This window comes from Capsicum annuum, chromosome 8 (genome assembly GCF_002878395.1).
Source record: "Capsicum annuum cultivar UCD-10X-F1 chromosome 8, UCD10Xv1.1, whole genome shotgun sequence".
NCBI classification, from domain to species: Eukaryota; Viridiplantae; Streptophyta; class Magnoliopsida; order Solanales; family Solanaceae; genus Capsicum; species Capsicum annuum.
In genome coordinates this window covers 122,162,854-122,183,052 of record NC_061118.1, presented here as the reverse complement: position 1 = coordinate 122,183,052, position 20,199 = coordinate 122,162,854, and the positions used below count along the sequence as shown (strand labels likewise).

The following is a 20,199-nucleotide window of genomic DNA, read 5'->3' as shown; positions in this document are numbered from 1 at the left end:
CCTGAACACTGGAATTACTATAATAAGATTAACCCATATCTGATATCTGAAGTGATGCCTGAACTGGCTTACTAGGCTGACCGTGATGCTGATAAGGCTTCTTCTTGGTGTACCTTCCCTTAAACCTTCAACCTTTGAACTATGGACCATTCTAGCTCCTACTATAGCTACCCTGATAATGAGGTCTATTATTGCTGGCCCTTTTAGACTCACGATCCATCTCATCTATAGAATAAACATGCTTAGCAATATCAAGAAAAACTTCCATGAAGTCGCCAAACTCTGTGTAGACCTATGAAGCAATAATATTAATCCCCTAATAAAGCATTAATTGTGATCATAATCCGTAGGTAAAACCATAGTTGTTTTCCTAATTAAGTCACGAAATCTTGCCTCATACTTAGCCATAAACATAATATCCAGGGCAGAAAACTCATATCAATGTTGTAACACATGTTGCGAGGCATATATTACCTAAAAAAAGCTTTGTAAAATTGATTCTATGTCACCAATGGAGATCTATCTGGCCTAAAATCAAGATAACCTCTCCAGCACCTCTTTGCAGCTGTGTTTATCTAATAAGCAACACTTTCTACTCAATCCAACTCGACCAACCCAAAATTTTTTAACCTCTCATTACAATTGGATTGAAAATCATAAGCATTCTCTCTTGGTGTCCCAACAAACATTGGTAAAGTTAATCTCCAAAATTGGGTCAACAACTTCTGCTCCTCTACTGACATTACTGGTTGCCCTAGTATCATCTATGGGAATACCATTATTTGCAAAACCTCTGCCTTAAGTGTTGCTGCTGCAGGACACGCCCATAAATCAATACCACTCTATGCTGCTTGCTGAGCTCCCTCAGTCATCATATTGCCAAATAATCCCAATCACTATAACAATACATTTTAAAGGACTGAATAATATATAAACCCGGGTGGGGCCTGGGCTGCCCTCCTGGCCTACCCACTACTATGGTGATGAAATACCTGGAGCTATTATAGTCTTAAAATCTATGACAAATTAGGTAATAAATCCTCAACCTTGTCTCAAACTAGGGCTACTGCTTCATCCTACCCCCAACCTTTAGGCCATTCTAGATCCCTAACCAAAACTATAGTAGTGGGATTTAGGTCTGGATCCATGGATTTCACTCCTTGCATCCTATCCATCTATGTAATGAGTTAACCAATATATATTAAAAACTAACTCAGATCTAACACATCAAAGTTGACAAGGAAAATGATATTTTCCCAAAAATGCTCTATAGTCTACTGAAGATAGGATATAGACTTTTTCGTACTATTCTATAAGACTTTAGTAAAAATCATCAATTGTACCAAAAATACCACTGAAGCCTAGGATCTGATACCAAGCGATCACGACCTGATTTCTTAAGTTATGATGACGCATACCTTATCCTACAAGTAGGCAAGCCAAGCCATAATGCAAAGTAGTAGGTAATGGGATAATAGATAGATATAAAAAATGATGATATATAAATGATAATAATAGTAATAACATGTAGAAAGAAAAGGAGAACATATAAAATATTTCAATAGAGAGAGAAGGCCGAGGACCAAAATATCCAAATAAATACCTCCTACGACCTGGTAAGTGATGTGTTATGGTTTCATGGCACTTTCAATGCTTAAAACCATAAATTATACAAGTACTTAGGTGATTTTTGTTAGATGTGATGTGATTTGGTATTTGTTTCGCAAGAAAACTGGGTTAGGAGTAAAAGAGCTGAAGTGTTCTAGAGGAGCCCACTTACTGACCCACTTATGGGCCATACGTGAGACTTACACCCTCTATAAGTTCCTCAAAAGGTAACATTAAATAGGATTTTGAGAGTTCTAAAGATGGAAAAATTGTTACATACTAATGAAAGCCACCTATAGAGCGTAAGTGGCACCTACGAACCTCGTGGGTACCCCTTAGGTTGATGATATAAAAGCTGGATTTTCCTATAAGACCTACAAACCCACCTAAGGTCCGTAGGTAGTACCTATAGCCCGTAAGTATGTCTGTAGGTAGGTGCCAACCTGGTTTTTCCTATTTTGTTTGGGTTATGATTTTTATGTTTTTGATGCATCTTAGAAATACACCATTGATGTTTTGTTATTAGTTTACGCACTCTTTAAACTTACAAAATTATGTTGAGTTCTGAGTTACGATTTTTATCTTTGATTTCTTGTTCTTAATTTTATGGGTTGATATTAATTTAAGATTTTGATTTTCATTCTTAATTTATTATAAGATTAGTCATATGCTTTTTATTAAGGATTCTATGGGTATACTTGTAAACATGAAGGGATAAACCTTTTAACTAGGGTTATCGGAACCCCAACAAAAAAATAAAATAGAGGAAGTACAAAGATTTTCTTGATTGATGTTCTTGCATGTATTGTGATTTTCTTTGGTTTGATTACTTTCTTAATGACTATAAAAGTTAAAAAACCTACTTACATTTGATACTAACTCTAAAAGAGAGGTTGAGATTAGAAAACGAAAATCACAATAGTAATTTAAAGCTATCAACCTTCATCTAATTAACTTGAGACCTAAAAGGAGATAGTTAATTTGGGATCCAGGACAAGGGTTAGTAAAGCGACGTTCTGATCCCCAAAAGATGATGGGTAAAAATTCACCAAAGGTTTTCAAAAGAGGGTTAGTGATACATAACTTGTTAGATTCTGCATGCAAGGAATGAAGATAGTTTGATGAGTATCATATTGATTTAAAACTAAAATGATCAAGATTTCTTACTAATGATGTTGTTTTCAAAAAATCCCCCCTTTACTTTTCTACACTTTCCAGCTACTTTACAACGTTTTTGACAAAGATTTGATCTATTCCCTATTAGTTTGACTCCAACCTTTTTTGGTGCTTTATTTGATAGTGACCACGTTATATTTTCTAGGAGGTGTAATTTTGGGCAACATACAATTTTGGCACTACTGTCGGGGAATATGGTTATGGATTTACTAATTGAGGTTTGTGAGGTTGTTGGTTTTTGGTTTTCTATTGTTTTATGGGCGTATACCAGTGCATGACCAATATTCAAAGTAAAGGCAATTCTTTTTTTCCAATTGGAATTAATATGGAGTAAACACTTTTAAAAAAATCATAATATAGAAGAACATGAGCATGGGGTTCGAGATGATCCCTTGAATATTCTAACTCGGTATGATGTGCAAGAATCAGATGCGCAAATTACTGTATGGTTACTATCTAAAAAGAATTTAAGGAGGGAAGTTTCCCTTTGTGCATCTAAATAATCAAGAGCATAATAGGAAGAAGAGCACCGAACAACTCTCAATAGAGACAACACTAGAAGAGATAAAGCTCAACAACCCCCCAACTTATCAGTATTTACAAACTTTTCATGATTTAGAGAAAGATAGGGATATGTTGAGTGATGTATCCAAAAGATACTGCTACAAAGATAAGATTCAACCACTACTTAATTATAGTAACCCAACTAGGTTAAGGTCGATCCTGCAAGAAATAGGTAAAACTTGTATCTCAAACTTGTTGAATTAGTTAGGCACTGCACACAAAATTAACTAGGGGATCTACTGTAATCAGTAAATAGAAACAAAAGTCAAATGCTTTTTATTGTAAATAATTTGAAACGTGCACTAGGACTATGTTCCTCTAGCTTCTAACTTTGTAGGTTTCTCATCCTAAATTGACTATCTCACTACTATGAATGCATAATCTAACAACATATGTATCACTAATTGCCTTGTGGACTTATTGGTAAATTTAACATTTCACCTTTTGAGTCTTAGGGTGTAACCTTACAAACCCTTTCCTTTGATCCCAGTTTAACTATCACCTTATGCATAGCAAGTTATTAGACGAGGGTTGATAACCTTGAATCACTATTGTAATCTTCTCTTGGAAATCTCAAACTCCCTTGTGAGGATAATCTCACATACAGGAAAGACCTTAGCTTTTGTAGTATCTAAGAAATCTATAAATATAATAAAAAATCATTGTACATTCAACAATAATGATATAAATAAATCTCATAGTTCCCCTACTTTATTATTCCACCAGGGTTCCAAAAACACTAGCTAAGGAAATTAGCTACTCATGGTTATCAAGCAATCCATGTAAATTCAGAAAGAAGGCGCAACATTAATTTCACAAAAATGAAAGAGTAAAATACAAAATATCGAATTGAATAATAAACCAAAAAATCAAGAACAAGAGTATAAAGTGTGTAAAAATATGTCAAAGTGCATAAACTATTACAAAAGTATCCCAAGGGTGCTTATAGAGTCTCATAATAAAAAAGGAAACCTAGCCAAAACAAAATATGAAAACTAAATTGACATAGGTCAGGCCTCTAATAACGAGTCATTAGGAAACATAATGACTAGTTGACTGCCATCGTTTCTCTCTTTTTAACTTAATGCTAACGACTCATTGTAAAACATAACGAGTCCATTGCTGGGACTAATTATAACTCAAATGAAATTTAACTTTCAATACTTTTGGGTATTCTGTCAGAATGACTCCTCGCCATGAGTCGTTGTCAGTCATGATAACTCGTGATATTTACCCATTTCCACTGAATCCTTAACTTTTCAACTTTCAAGACTTTTCCCTTTAAGCTTAAAAAGACTTACACAAAAACTTGTTGTCAGTCATATAGAGTCGTAGTTAGTCTTCCACTTTGCTCTAAAATCAAAATTTACTCACTGTTAACATTACAACTTGGGCCATGAGTCGTTAGGTGACTAAATGACTCATTGCCCAGTAAACACTTAGATTTTTTCTAGATCTTTTTCATCCTTTTCTGATCCATGCCACATCCAAATTAATTTAACAACAACACAAATAAGACATACATCATATCAGACAAAATGGCCTAAGTATTTGCATATTTTCACCGTTTAAGCATTGAAAGTTCCATGATATCATGACACATCAACATCCTCAGCTTAGAATATTTTCATGTCCTCGGGAAACAAAAATAAAATACCATAAAAAATATGTTTAACGAAGAAGAACCTAAGATACCTATGGCAGTCACTTTTACTTTTTAAGATAAAAAATATCACTCCTTGTACCTTAACTTTTCAAGACTATAACTGTGCAAATCCATGAATACTAAAAATGTGACACAAAGGAATCAGGTTATTGTATTACATTAGAAGTGAATAATAACACGTATATACAAATTACATTTTCTAAACAACCAAGACATTTGTAACACAACCTATGCACCCTCACATCCAAGAAGACCCACTCATTCAGATAAATTATGTACGTTAATGCAGGGATGGTCAGGAGACACTCATACTCATAAAGAAGTTCAAAAAATATGTACAAAATACTAGAGGCTTGCCATTATTTATTTAACTTAGCATTTGGATAGTTTGGTTGAGATTACTATATGGCTTTTCTTGTCTTTTAATGTAGGCTTGGGGGTCGGTATGGTAGATATGGAATTTAGTGACTGCACCTTCTTGGCACTACAATTACTTATTGGGGTTCAATTGTTAACCAATTTTTCTTTTACTCTACCCTTATTTATCCATTTTTATTCTTTTATTGTACATTCAGGTTGGATGTGGTTTCTTATATTCTTTTTGTTTGTCTTTTTGTTTTTTCTTCTTTTTATACCACACCTATACCTACTTTATTTATTCTTATTTACACTCCTTATTCATACCTATATTAAATAACCCACCCCTATGCACAATGTCCAAGGAGGACCAGGGCAAAAATATGTTCATTATGAAAAAAAGAAAGGTGAATGGTGTAAACAAGAAAATAGTTCTATAAGGCTCAAACTTGGGATCAAGGGGTTATTATTCATATTTTATTGCTCATTTTGGCTATAATTGGACTATATTGAAATATGGACTATAATCTTTTCCTAACTGTCAATCCTATAACCTAGGTAAGATTAGTCGAGCAAGATCTGGATTTCATACACAAAGGGAACTAGTAGTATCTCACACACACATAGCATAGGGTTACATCACACACTACTGTCTATCTGGTTCATACAAGTATTATATATTATTATCATCTTCCTGATCCTAATTCCATAATGAGATTCATAGTGGTCACCTATATATCTACATCAAACACAATTCAAAACATTTTTAGAATAGGTATTATTTTTGTCATACAGAAGTCATTTAAGCATAATCAAACAAAATATATCAACTCATTTCGGTACTCATTTTTTCCTAGCTAAAAAAAACAAAAAAACAAAACAAAACACAACAAACATAAAACATTTTTATTCTAAACCCGATGGTTCTAAAACTATACCATGACCGATAAGAAAAGAAAAATGACAATAAAACCTACCGTCATTGTGGTATACCTCCACCCCAGCTAAAATATTATGCACTGTCCCCTAATGCATCTATAATGTAAAAATAAGGGGCAAAAACATACTTGGGTACCCTAGGCACCTCTCATGTAGTGTCAGTATTGGGGACCTCACAATAGGCCTCGCTCTCATAAATAGTGATTCTTGAAATGCTCATATCAACACTGACACAAATGGTGGTCGGTGTGTTTAATGGTGTTGACGGGGTGCGAGCGTTGCTCCTACTTAACTCAAATGCATCCGTAGCTATCTCATCAAAAACTCAAGAGCTACTGGATCCCACAGCCATCTCATAGACCCTCATCTGATGGCACTTTACAGAATCAACACTGGCCACTTTGGCCACCTCAATATCTTTCTTCTTACTCTTTTATCTTCTTTTACTCTTTTTCCTTGGCCTATCACTATCATCATCTACAATAACTTTTTCTTTTTTTCTGTGACCCAAATATCTTTCACCTCTTCCTTAATAATCTCCTCAGTGATAAGCGTTGAAGTGAAGGGTGTCACATGTATGTCTTCTATGAAAACCAAGATTACAAAAAACATCTCACGTATCCTGGCTAAATCTAAGGACTGGATGTCTGCTATCTTCTAGATGAGTGTATTGCCTCTACAACATTTTAGCTATTTTTCTCCTAACACTATTTTCCTGCAAACAATCTCAAAAACACAACAGATCTAACCAAAAAGACCTAAGTTCTTTATTTGGGCAGATATGACCATGGTTCTGGACTACTTTAGAGACTTCTAAGGCTATATTTGAAAGGAGGATAATGGTAACCATGGAGGAGCATACATGTATAAACAACTTTGAGACCGTTATGAGTGCTCTATGTTCAGTGGTAATATTACCACTTATTTGCACTAAACATTCGTGCACATTACCTTGTTTTGATGTGAATTGATAAGACATAATTATGAGTAAATGCACTAATGTCCACACTTTGCAGGTATAGAGTTGATAAGATCAAAAAATGTGGATTGGAGGAAAAAATAATCAAAAGGAAGAAAGAAAGTGCAGTTGAAGACTTGGAGGAGGAACTAGCCTTAGTTACTGCGGTCGCGATCTGGTGACAACGGTCATAGCAATCAAGTAAAAGTTAATTAACCATGGTCGTAGAAGATAATCACGGTCGTTTGGACTTAGTCACGGACATACCCGTGAGATTGTGGCTTAGTAGAAGAAAGCAACCCAAGGTCAGTACTGGAAATAGACGTGGCTTATCCCAATTTTGACAAAGTGAGTCAAACCGTAGTATCATGAAACGAATTCCATCTTCCCCAATTTTTAGGTTTAGATCTTGAGTTCATAGCCTCAATTTTTGGAGGAAAAAATATTATATAATTTTATGGTGAAGAATACATTGAAGACCATCTAATAGGATGAATATCTCACTTCCATTGTGGATATGTGGGAGTGAAAAGTTTGAAGTAACATTCACTTAAACTTCAATAAATCATTTCAATGGAGATTATGGGTATATATTTACTTATTTATCTTATGTGTAGTGAGATCTACCTCTTGGGGTTATATGTGAATATGGGTTAAAGTGTGTGGGTTGTTATTGTTAGCCTCTATTTGGTAGTTCATACTTATGGGTTTTATCAATGCTATGCTAAGTTGGTTGGGATGTATGGGTGAAAGCCCTAAATATCCATATGGGTTTGATGAGTGAAAGCTCTAAATTCTAGAAAGGTCAAAGCCATCTTCAAAAGAAGGGTATTAGGTGAACTTTAGGAATTCGCATCATCATTGAAAGAGGCGTGTGTAGACCAAAGCAGTGATAGACAATTATATGTATAGTTTGCTAAATTTTCACTATCTTAGACATAAATGAGTTTGTAAAGTTAACTATACCATAGGTATCATCCTACATATAGGGATGCCTAGATTGAGGTTGTGGTTACCAATTGTTAAAGAAACCCATTAGGTATTCGAAATAATTAACATGTGAAAGTTTTGTATTTTGATAAAAGACTAGCACCAAAATCTATAACCGAACCTACCTATATTGGAGTTACTAATTTGATGTTGATTAGTAATACACACATGTCATTTCCTTAGTAATGCATACTCCCAATATTTGTGCCTAATTGTTAAAACTATATCTATTCTTAGCCCCAAATTTTTACTAGAATAAAAACCAAAAAGAAACATTAGGGTACACTCCCATCTCCTCCATTTTTATCTTCTTGTAGTATTGATTTGAATTTAACTTGTATCTATCATTTTGAATTAATTTTATTGCCACACACATTGTTCCTTATGGATTCAAATACAACTCCAAAGTTGGGTAAATATATTGACATGACCATGTAGAACTTAAATTGACATGTAAGTTGAGCATTATCAAAAATGGCGCCGTTGTCGGGGAACAATTTGGTGTACTAAGTTAGTTTGGAATTTCAATTACTTGCTTAAATTCAAGTTGTGTATATTTGTTTGTGATTTTCTATATAGGTAGATTTTATTTTATTTTACTTTTCTCTATGGCATCTCTGATGAGTATGATATAGGTAATTGAGACTCCTATCATGACAACCCATGTCCAATTTATAATGTACCATACTTCAGGAGAGATTGTAACTATGCTTCTCGGAGAGAGATGGACCCAACATGTTGATCTTATTAGGAGCATAGGTGTTCTTTATGTAGTGGTTGGGAAGGACATAGGGATGGCTGTCCAAATGCCCCTCCCCCTATTATGCTAACCGGGTTGCTAGTTCTTCTTATGAGTTTGATAGGTCTTATGATGAAATAAAGAAAGAGCAATATACCACGTCCTATAGCATTGACCCAAGGTTACTACCTATTTTGGATCAATTGGATACAATGGTGGAAAATTAAGAAGACATGTATCAAGAGGCATTAGGATGGAAAAGTGATAAGATAGGGGATGTGAGCAAAGAAGAAAAGATTAAAACTATCACTGCCTTTCCTATTTTCCAAGAAAAGGTTCATCCAGAAGAGAAACCAAGTTGTGATGATGATCATGGTAGATAAAGACTCCTCGGTGACTTCCCAACATACCGAATCAAATAAGGAAGAAGAAGCTGATATAAAAGGAATGGTGCTAGAGTCTCAAGAAGAAGCAAGGCAAGCCTCTTATGATGATTCTAGCTCATTCTGAGGTGAAGATATTTTGGAAGATGTTATTCAAACATTAGGAGTTGAACTTTATTTGACCCACTTTTAAACATTGTGACTCGAGCATGTGATGAAAATCCATTCACCAAGACAAATGATGGATTGTGGGAAGACGAAGTACGATTCCTACATTTTGGAGTTTGACATTCCAAAGCAGCATATTGAACCCCACCTATCGATGGCCAAGGAACTCAACTTCTAATGTACAATGAATCACCTATTGATGAGATCACTTTTACATAAAGAGCCAAACCAAATATTCGATGCGAAGTTGGGTAAAAGGTTCAAATCTTCAAAATTGGAAGATTGGTGCTTTCTTGCCATTTCATCACTTCTTCCAAGCCTCATCTTAGAATATCTGAATCTTCTATCCCTCTACCATTCATTGTATAGTGAATGAAAGTTGGGATAGAGATTCAAATCTTCTAAGTGGAAGCATAAAAGAAAGTTGTGAAGGTGTTGTGATGCAACATTAAATTAAGCGCTAGATGGAGGCAACCTATCACGCCATGAAAAGTAGAATGTATCCTTTTATCTATGCATGATAAAGTATATTTTTGTTTTGTTTTTGTGCATGAATAATCCATGATATGTTAGTTCTAAGAGGAATGTTGACTGAACTTGAAAAAGTAATATATGAAGTTGGAAATTTAGATTGAATAGGGAGTGCAGAGACTGGATTTTTGGTCTCAGTTACCACGACTACGGTCTGTATCACCGCGATCATGGAGGCCACAAGACCCCAATCACAGAACAAGGACCACAATCATAGTCAAATTAATTTATGTGGCCATCCAATTGTCATTCCCCCCTCTCCAAGCTCCTCTTCCAGTTTCTCTTAAATATTTTTTCAATTTTTGGCATTACATTGCATATCCAACTGTAAATTCATCCTTTGCATCATCTGATTCGGTAAGTTGTCTAAATTTCCTTAGTTTTGATTTAATTACATGATTAGAATTTGTAGTTTAGGGAAGGCCTGAAATGATGTTTTCATTATTAAATACATGCTTATTAGTGATTATTTTTGTGGTTAGCTGCTGTAGTTGGTGTACACACCAATGGGGAAGTCTGATGTACCCAAATTTAAGCTTTAAACAATTTGAATTCTTTCAAGTTTGGGGGCTAAAATCACACATTCTTGGGTTTAATTCATTGTTTATAATGTTGTCATGGCTTGTTGAAACAAATGTTGGGGTTAAAATTATGGTTGGAATGAAGTGCAGAAATTAGTATGTCTGGTCTTACGTACTGCAATAGCTTTCATACCTGTGTGATCACCATAACTAAGGATGAGTTTTAGCTAACATCAAAATTTTTGCACATCTTTTGATGCCCTAAAACCCTCCATGATACTACCACTTGAGCTTATCTGTGTAATCTAGCATGTTCCTGATATGAAAACACTAATGTAGGTCGAAGTTTCATTGATTACAGGTTCTCTGCCTCAAAGATGGGAGATTTCAATGACACTATATTCATGGTCGTGTAATGCCAACAACCCTAATATAAGGATTTACATAGGACAAAGATACTCTCTAAAAGGGGTATCAGCTTAGACAAGGTGGAGGAAAAGCTCCAAGAAATCTATGCCAGTTTTACTACGACCCGGTGGATATGCTTTGCCTCAAAACCCTTCTATGCTAATGAGTAATAGGTACGTGAGTTCTACAGAAACCACAAAATAGTTTTTCTCACAAACACACTGATGATAATTTGGGGTAAGCATGTGAACTTCGGAGCAGAGCCGATTAATGAGGTTTATGGGCTCCTAGATGCTGACATGGGGCAGTTTTATGCCAAGGCATACAAGTTAAGGACTTGGATGGCTAATATCTTGTGTACTAGAAAAGCATTTCCCTGGGCAGCCACCAAAAGAGATATTTTGATGAATGACTTCTAGGCTGAAGCAACGCTGTGGATGAACATCATCTGTAGCAGAGTATCTCTTTGAACTTAAATGACTTTTTCATAGAGATGTGAGCTCAGATAATGAAGGGCATTCTATTTGGCATTACTCTGAATATAGGAGAGATTGAGATTTTAGAGTTGCAGAATTTCAAGACCCATGGAGGTACTCAACTTCTCTTTCTTCCCTTATCACTAAGCTTTGTAAAAAGGTGGAAGTAGAGGAGTAGGCTGCAAACACCTAGGTATGTCTTAGTTTCCTCGTTTTTGTACTCAAATTCAAAGGTGAGGGTGACTTAGGTCAGAGTAATAAAACAAAATATGGACACATGCAAATCAGTCAAAGAGAACGCAAACTCTTGTAGACCCTCATGATCCCCTTCTTTTGACGACATATTTTTTCAGATGCAGGGGGTGAGGGAAATATTGTCCAAACTACCTCAAGTACCGGGAGAGCCCTTCACTACCCGTCATTCATATGTAGCTTAGTAAGATTATGAGAATTACATGGAAGAGTAATAAAAGTAGGGTGCCACAGTAGCCAGTCTAGAGAGAGCCTATTTGGCCTTAGCTACTTCTTAAAGGAACCTCAAGGATTCACATGAGAAGATAGTAAAGAGAGAGAAAAAAAGAGACAAGTTTTTCAGAAAGCTGTGGAAGTTGGTGAAATACATCTCTAAGGTGATTAAACCCAACCATCGACTACCTTTACCAAGGATGTATAGTAAGGATGAGGCCCCTGTAGATTGGTTTGCTGATAATGATGGTGGTGGTGATGCCGAGTTAGTAGGACAAGATAACTCTTAATACAGATACATGGAGACCTTTTTACTCTTGCTTTATTGCACATTCAATGAGGAAACTACATTTCTTTTAGTTAGGGTGCCCCCAAATCTGTATTTTTTTGTTAATGCAATGTTGGATATTTCTGTTTATGTTATTTTGGGATGACACTATAGATACTATTTTTATTTGGTTTTGAGATGCTACATATGTAGGAAATCTGATGGTGCCTACATTTTATGGATTATCATGTGGTTTTTAGTTTTAGTTTTTCTTTTACTTTTCATACTTTTGTTTTGATTTGGATGATGCATGACAAGCTTTTCCCTATGATAGACTGGCGGGTGACTTTCTTAAGGATAAAGAGTCATGTTTTGATTTTGAGGCATGGGTGTAAGGGAATTCTGAGTACTTATGGTGTAAATGTTAAGAATGAAAGGGAAGTATGAGTCCCTATAGCATTGTAAAGTGCAAATTTGGAATCACATTCTATGCCATTGGCGAAGTCTGAGTAGCCATATGGTTGGTTTGCCCATTTTGATCCAAAATGAGGCTAAGGCTTTGGTTTTTTCCATATTTAAAAGCAAATTATATGTGGTGCTAATGTAAAATTAACAACCCTCTCCATCCAAAATTTTTCAAAACAAAATCAAGGGCATGGATGTAAGCAATTTTGTAACAAAACTTTTTCTCTTTTTGTGTCTCCATAAATCTTTGACTTATGAATAGAAATAGATATCACAAAATTTGTCTCTAGCTGGAGGAACATTTGAGCCCACTTGGAAAATTTTTGCATACCATGTATGGTGAGCTCTTTGTATTTATCTATTGTATATTTGTGTTATCTAGACCTTTTCCCGTTAGTCTTACAAATCTAATTTTGATTGTATTTGTTTGGAGAAATGATCTTAGGTCATCTTTGTGACTTTGGAAACCACTCTAACTTAAAAAGCCTACTTGTTCTAGATTGTAGTCCCTAGTTACCCACTTTGAGCATTTGGACCTTTCTTTGGCAAATACATTACAAGCCATGAACCATTCTTTTTATCCCTCTTTTGAACCATACCCTTCTTGAATTTGAAAATGTAATTTGAGTCTAAAATGCTGAGTTAGGGTTGGTAAAGATTGATGAAAGTAAGTTTGGGACCACAAAGTTGTAAGTGAAATGCCTAGGTCCCTTAGCATTGAAACCAAATTAATAAAAAAAGGAAAGGATCCAACAAAGGAATGAATTGCAAAAGAGTTGCAAGGAAAAGTAGTAAAGGAAAAAGTGGTGGACCAAGGAAGTAAAATGTAGGCATATGAAAATGGAAAAACATAAAGAAGTGGTCCACAGTCAAAAAGGTAGATTGAGGAGGATTGAAAAGTGTGTTGTAGATGTTCAAGAACGGTGTATCCATGTTGCTCCCGAATGATATCCTACCCTATCCAAAACCTACATTACAAGCTTAGAAAGTTCTTTAAGATCTCTGACCATTTACTTTATTTGTCGTGGCGATTGAAAATAGGGGAAAGTATATGGTATGAAACTTTATGCATAGAGATTTCTTTTATGAGGGAGAAAGTTCTCGCACTTAAAATTCCTTGATGCATAATTGGTAACTTGGTGAGTAGAATTTTTTTTCTTGAGAGGAGGCGTACAAGCATGTTGAGGTAGGTGATTTTGTCACCTTCTGAGCATTGAGGCAAATGAAGTGTAATTTATTTTTCGTAAAAAAGTGAGCAATTTTTAGAGTATTGGTTTTTGTTAATTGGTTGCTTTTAGAAATTTTTGTGCACCATGAATATTGCATCTGATGATCAGTGGTGTGGTGGAAATTCGCTTAGCCCACGTACAATGAGCTACTTGTAGTAGTGACTAAAGTTGAAGTCATTGTGATCATTAAGGAATGAAATTTGGGCATAAATAAGTATGTCTCATGGTAAGAGGTAGTGTTACTTGAGGACAAGCAATAGCTTTAAGTTGGTGGTGTTGATGAGTGGTGATATTACCACTCATTTGCACTAAACTTTCGTGTGCATTACCTTGTTTTGATGTGAATTAATGAGACATAATTGTGATTAAATGCACTAATACCCACACTTTGTAGGTTTAAAGTTGATAAGATCAAAAGATATGGATTTGAGCTGAAAATGATCAAAAGGGAGCAAGAAAATGTAGTCGAAGACTTGGAGCAGGAACTGGCCTTAGTCACCGCGGTCACGATCTGGTAATCGTGGTCGGGATAGTCAAGATTAAGTCAATTAATCGCTGTCACAGAATATAACCACATTCACAAGGATGTGGTCGTAGCCAAAACTGTGCGATCATGGCTTAGCGGAAGAAAGCAGCCATAGGGAAAAACTAAAAATGCATATGGCTAATCCCACTCTTAACAAAAACACTCAAACCCTAGCATCATGAAAAGAATTCAATATTCCTCAATATTTAGGTTTAGCTCTTGATTTCATAGCCTCCATATTTTGAGAAGAAAATATTGTATAAATTTAGGGTGAAGAAAATGTTGGAGACCTTCTAAGAGGAGGAATGGCTCACTTCCATTATTGATTTGTGGGAGTACAATGCTTGAAGTAACATTCACTTAAGATTGAATAAATCATTTTAATAAAGATTAGGGTATATCTTTACTTATTTATCTTATGTGTAGTAATATCTCCCTCTTAGAGTTACGTGTGTTAGGGGTTAAAGTTTGTGTGGGTTGTTATTGTTAGCCTCTATTTGGTAGTTCATAATTATGGGTTTTATCATTGCTATTCTAACTTGGTTGGGATGTGTTGACGAAAGCCCTAAATACCCACATGGGTTTGATGAGTGAAAGCTCCAAATTCTATAAAGCTTAAAGCCATCTTTGAAAGAAGGTTTTTGGGTAAACTTTATGAATACATGTCTTCCTTGAAAGAGGGATGTGGAGACCAAAGAAATTATAGAAAATCATGTGTGTCGTTTGCTAAATTTTCACTATCTTAGACATAAGGGTGACTGTGAAGTTAACTTTACCATGGGTATCATCCTAGAAATAGGGATGCCTAGATTAAAGTTGTGGTTACCAATTATTGAACACACTCATCAGGTATTAAAAAAAAGCAATGGGTTAAAGTGTAATTCTCCAGGAGTACACCTTGGGCGTCACACGGTGCTTATCGTCCCGAGGGATCACAAGCTAACCCATGAGCTGGTACCTGCTGTGAGCACAGAATAATAACATAATAAATATAGAAGAACAAATGATTTTCTATAAGGTTTTATCAATTTAATCAGTTCTGAAACATGAATCTGAAGAAAACAACTATTTAAATATGATAAAATACTGATAAACTGAATAATTAACTGACATGTCGAAAGCCTCTAAATTTAACTGAATACGAGTTGATGGTACAGGCCCCAAATAACTCTAACTAATAACTAAACTAAAAGCATGAAACAAAATAATATTTCCTCAAATTATGATGACTCACCATTGCTACTCCTATGAGCCTGAGAAGTCTAAGGGAAATCCAGGAACCGAGCATCCAAACCTATCGTATGATACATCATAGCGCAAAAGAAAAAAATATGCGATCAGTACTTTAAATGTATTAGTATGCTAAATAAAGTAGGCTAATATGCATAGTTTCATGAACATGGATAAATAATAAGTTATTGATAGAATGTATGAAATCTGGAGTTTCTAAGAATATGTGCAATCTGTAAATACTAAGGATGTATAACCAAGTATGTAACATGAACTGAAAAAAATTTGTAAACAAAAACACTGAAATAACTAAAATAACTGATTTATGTAAGCTTCGGTCAAACAATACTGAGACTGAATGTTTGAACTGATTGTTGGACTGAAGCTGTAGCTGAGACTGTGGGATGTATTATCTAAATGACATGCCCCGATCTGAGCTAATAGGGGTCAAAAATGTAACCTAGTTGGTAGGGTTTTAGTACCGTGCCACAGGTCCTAACGCTGGCTATATGGATCTACTAAACTGGTATACTGTATGGTCCCGAAGGATTAAGGGTATCAAGCCTAATCTAACGGGTGAACCCTGCGAGATAGTCAAGCCTAAAAAAATGGGTGACTTCTCTTATCCTATGCTGGCTAGATAGTTCCGGAGTATAGTGATTTCTAGTAACGACTCTTTCTATCTGACGGGGAAGCCGTCATCGCTGCATTCGCTCGGTGCTAAGTCCTACTCCCAACTGAATGACATTGAATGCTAAACTATTCTGAGTTTAACTATTTGATCTAGTAATGCTCATAATATATTCTAAAGTTATCCTGAAGATACTGAGATGAGAATAAATAAACAACTATGGTTTTTGAGTATTCAATACCCCCAGGACTCAAAAGCAAAAATAGTTGACATGATACTTAATCTTAAAGGACATAACATGCAAGCCGCTATCAAATCTTCACCGTTGTAGGGATTTTATCAAACACTTGCAGTTCATAGTTTATTTAAATCATGGGAATGTTATAGGACTAGTAGTAATTGCATGAATTTAACATTAATAGCACTACATCCTGATTTAATTCAATGAATGATAACATTAAAACGTGGAGAATTGAATAACAAGAATAATTTCATTTATACATGGTGTAAAATATTTGTTCATGGAGATTCATGGGTGAAATCATAATCTAAAATGAAAATAACTTGAAAGGATGATAATTGTTGCAATTTAAACCGGATACTTGGACTCCATAGGTGGAAGGAACACATGGATGAATATCTAACATACCTGTGTTAATGAATTTGAGTGGATTGATGGCTAGATTTCTTAAGTTTTATCTTGAATTAGAGAGCTAGGGTTTTACTAGAGAGAAATTTGATGAACAATGAGCATATTTTGCTCAATTTATAGATTAATCTTCTGTTTACATGATTTGGGGGCTTGATGAAAGACAAGATTGCCCTTCGGATTTAAACTCCCACAACTGGAATGATGATTAAGTCCTCACCGCGATACTTTGAGTGGGATCATTGTGATAGCCACTGTGACATGATGGAATCGCAGTGACTCTCTGGATTGTGACAATTGTTGTTTTAGGGTTCACCACGATGTGGTGCAACTGCGGTGACTCTTTGGAAATACATAAATTCCAAAATGGGATTCATCGCCATGCGAAGACATGCTCATCACGATACTCACCATGCGCGTCCTAACCGCAATGAGCTACTATTTTGCCAATTCAAATGCGGTCCAATCCCCATTCAAAAAACCCGAAACAAGATATTTTACAGCTTCTAAGTGTTTTAAGTACGTAATAAGGGTTAGATTGAGCTAGAAATGTTCTGGGTATTACAATATCTCCCCCTTGGGAACATTCATCCCCGAATAAGACTAATAAAGTTGAGATGCTGAAAACTGAGGCTATATCTAGCTTGCACAATGGAAAGCATGACTAAACTTATATATAAATGCAAGAACTAACGAATGAATGGCTATATAAAGCTGAAACTTGGAGTGACAAGAGATGATCTGAGGAAACTAGTTACCTTGAACTGAATCTTTAGCGAACAGATGAGGGTACTTGATCTACATATCTGCCTCTGTTTCCCAAGTCGCTCCCTTAACGGATTGATTCTACCAAAGGACTTTAACCAAGGGAACTTGTTTGTTCCTTAGTCTACGAACTTGATGATCAAGAATTTTGACTAGAACTTCCTTATAGGAAAAGATGTTCTGGACATTCACATTTTCTAAGGGGCCAACTACCACTAGGTCACCAATAAACTTTTTCAACAATGAAACATGGAACAATGGGTGCACTGAAGCTAGATCTGAAGGCAATTTAAGCTCATACACTACCTTTGCAAAACGGCTGAGAATTCTGAAAGGTCTGACAAATCGGGGACTATGTTTCCCTTTTTTACCGAACCTTTTCACTCTCTTCATGGGAGAGATTTTCAAGTACATAAAATCACCGACCTCAAACTCCAGATTCTTTCTCCTAACGTCGGCATATGATTTCTGTCGACTCTGGGTTGCCCTAAGACTTTCTCTAATTAAATAAACTTTCTCTAACGCATCAAACACCAAGTCAGGCCCTACTAATGCGGTCTCACCCGCTTCAAATAAACCAATAGGTGATCTACATCTCATACCATAAAGAGCCTTAATTGGAGCTATCTGAATACTGGAATGATAGTTGTTATTATATGTGAATTTAATCGAAGGAAAGTGATCATCCCAACTACCTTTAAAATGAACAACACGGGATCTTAACATGTCTTTCAGAGTCTGAATGGTCCATTCTTCTTGACCATCTGCCTTAGGGTAGAAGGATGTACTAAGGTGGACTTGGATACCAACGCCCTTTTAGAATGCCTTCCAAAAGGGAAAGGTAAACTGGGTACCTCTGTCTGAGATGATAGATAAGGAAACACCGTGCAACCTAACCAAATCTTTGACATAGAGTTTGGCATAGTCCTCAGCTAAATAATAAGTATGGAATGACAAGAAATGAGCTGATTAGGTCATCGTGACAATGATACTGATGACGGGTACGAGGCAAACTTATCACAAAGTCTATGTTCACTTTCTACCACTTTTAAGTAGGAATACTGAACTCCTGTATGGAACCACTAGGTTTTTGGTGCTCAATCTTAACCTGTTGGCATGTAGAGCAATTAGCTACAAACACTGTAATGTCCCTCTTTATCCCACTCCACCAATATATCTCCCACAAATCATGGTACATCTTAGTAACCCCTGGATGAATGGAGCAACGCACACCATGTGATTCTGCAAGAATTCGTATCCTCAAATTATCTACACCAGGCATACATAGTTAACCTTAATAATGAAGCACACCATCTTCCCCTTGGGATAAAATCTCAACTTTTTTATCTCTGACTAATTATTTCAGCTTAATTAGATTGGGATCTCTATCCTACTTTTCCTTCACTTTAGAAACTAGGAATGATTTTGAACTACTTTGTACCTATACTCTACCTTCTGCTGAGTTGACTAAGTGGACACCTTGTCAGGAAAGATAATGAACTTCCTGAGCTATCTTCTTCTCACCATCCTCAACATGAGCAACACTACCCGTAGACAATCTACTGAGAGCATCAGCCAGTACATTGGCCTTTCCCCGATGATACAGAACACACATGTCATAATCTTTCAATAACTGTAACCACCTTCTCTGACACAAATTCAAATCTTTCTTAGAGAATACATATTACAAGCTTTGGTGATTTGTGAACACATCAACATGCACCCCCATAAAAATAGTGCCTCAAATCTTTAAGGCAAATACTGTAACTGCTAACTAAAGATCTTGAGTGGAATAGTTCTTTTCATAGGGATTAAGCTGTCTAGAGGAATAGGCTATGACCTTACCGCTCTAAATCAAAACACACCCCAAACCAACTTTGGAAGCATCACAATATACCTCAAACTCGTCTAAACTATCTGGCAAGGTCAAAGTGGGGCTGTAGTGAGTCGAGTCTTCAACTCTTGAAAACTCTTCTCACAAGAATCTAACCATTGTAATTTCAATTTCTTCTTAGTCAAACTAGTCATAGGGGATGCAATAGACAAAAATCCCTCAACAAACCTTGGTAATAGCCGACCAAGCCTAAGAAGCTCCTGATATCTAATAGACAGATAGGTATGGGCTAGTTTCTTACTATTTTAGTCTTTTGGGGTTCAACCCTAATGCCATCACTAGAAATGATGTGGCCAAGGAAATCTACTGAACTTTGCCAAAATATTTAATTACTGAATTTGGTAATTAACTGATGAGCCCTAAGAGTCTGCAACATTATTCGGAGATGGTCTGCATGATCATTTTTACTATAGAAGTAGACAAGAATGTCATCGATGAAGACTATAATAAACATGTCTAAGTACTTATTAAATATTCTATTCATTAACTCCATGAAAACTGCTAGGGCATTAGTAAGAATAAAGGGCATGACTAGAAACTCAAAGTGACCATACCGGGTTTGGAAAGTTATTTTCGGAATGTCGCATGCCCTG

General features: G+C 35.8%; 1 long non-coding RNA gene across 1 annotated transcript in view; it reads right to left on the bottom strand.

The window, feature by feature from the left end:
• LOC107879614 overlaps window positions 1-20,199 on the bottom strand; it is a 52,321-nt gene that overhangs the window by 12,377 nt on the left and 19,745 nt on the right. The window contains exon 2 of the long non-coding RNA XR_001677011.2: window positions 15,672-15,731. This is a non-coding gene — a long non-coding RNA (uncharacterized LOC107879614). The remainder of the gene's footprint in view (window positions 1-15,671; window positions 15,732-20,199) is intronic.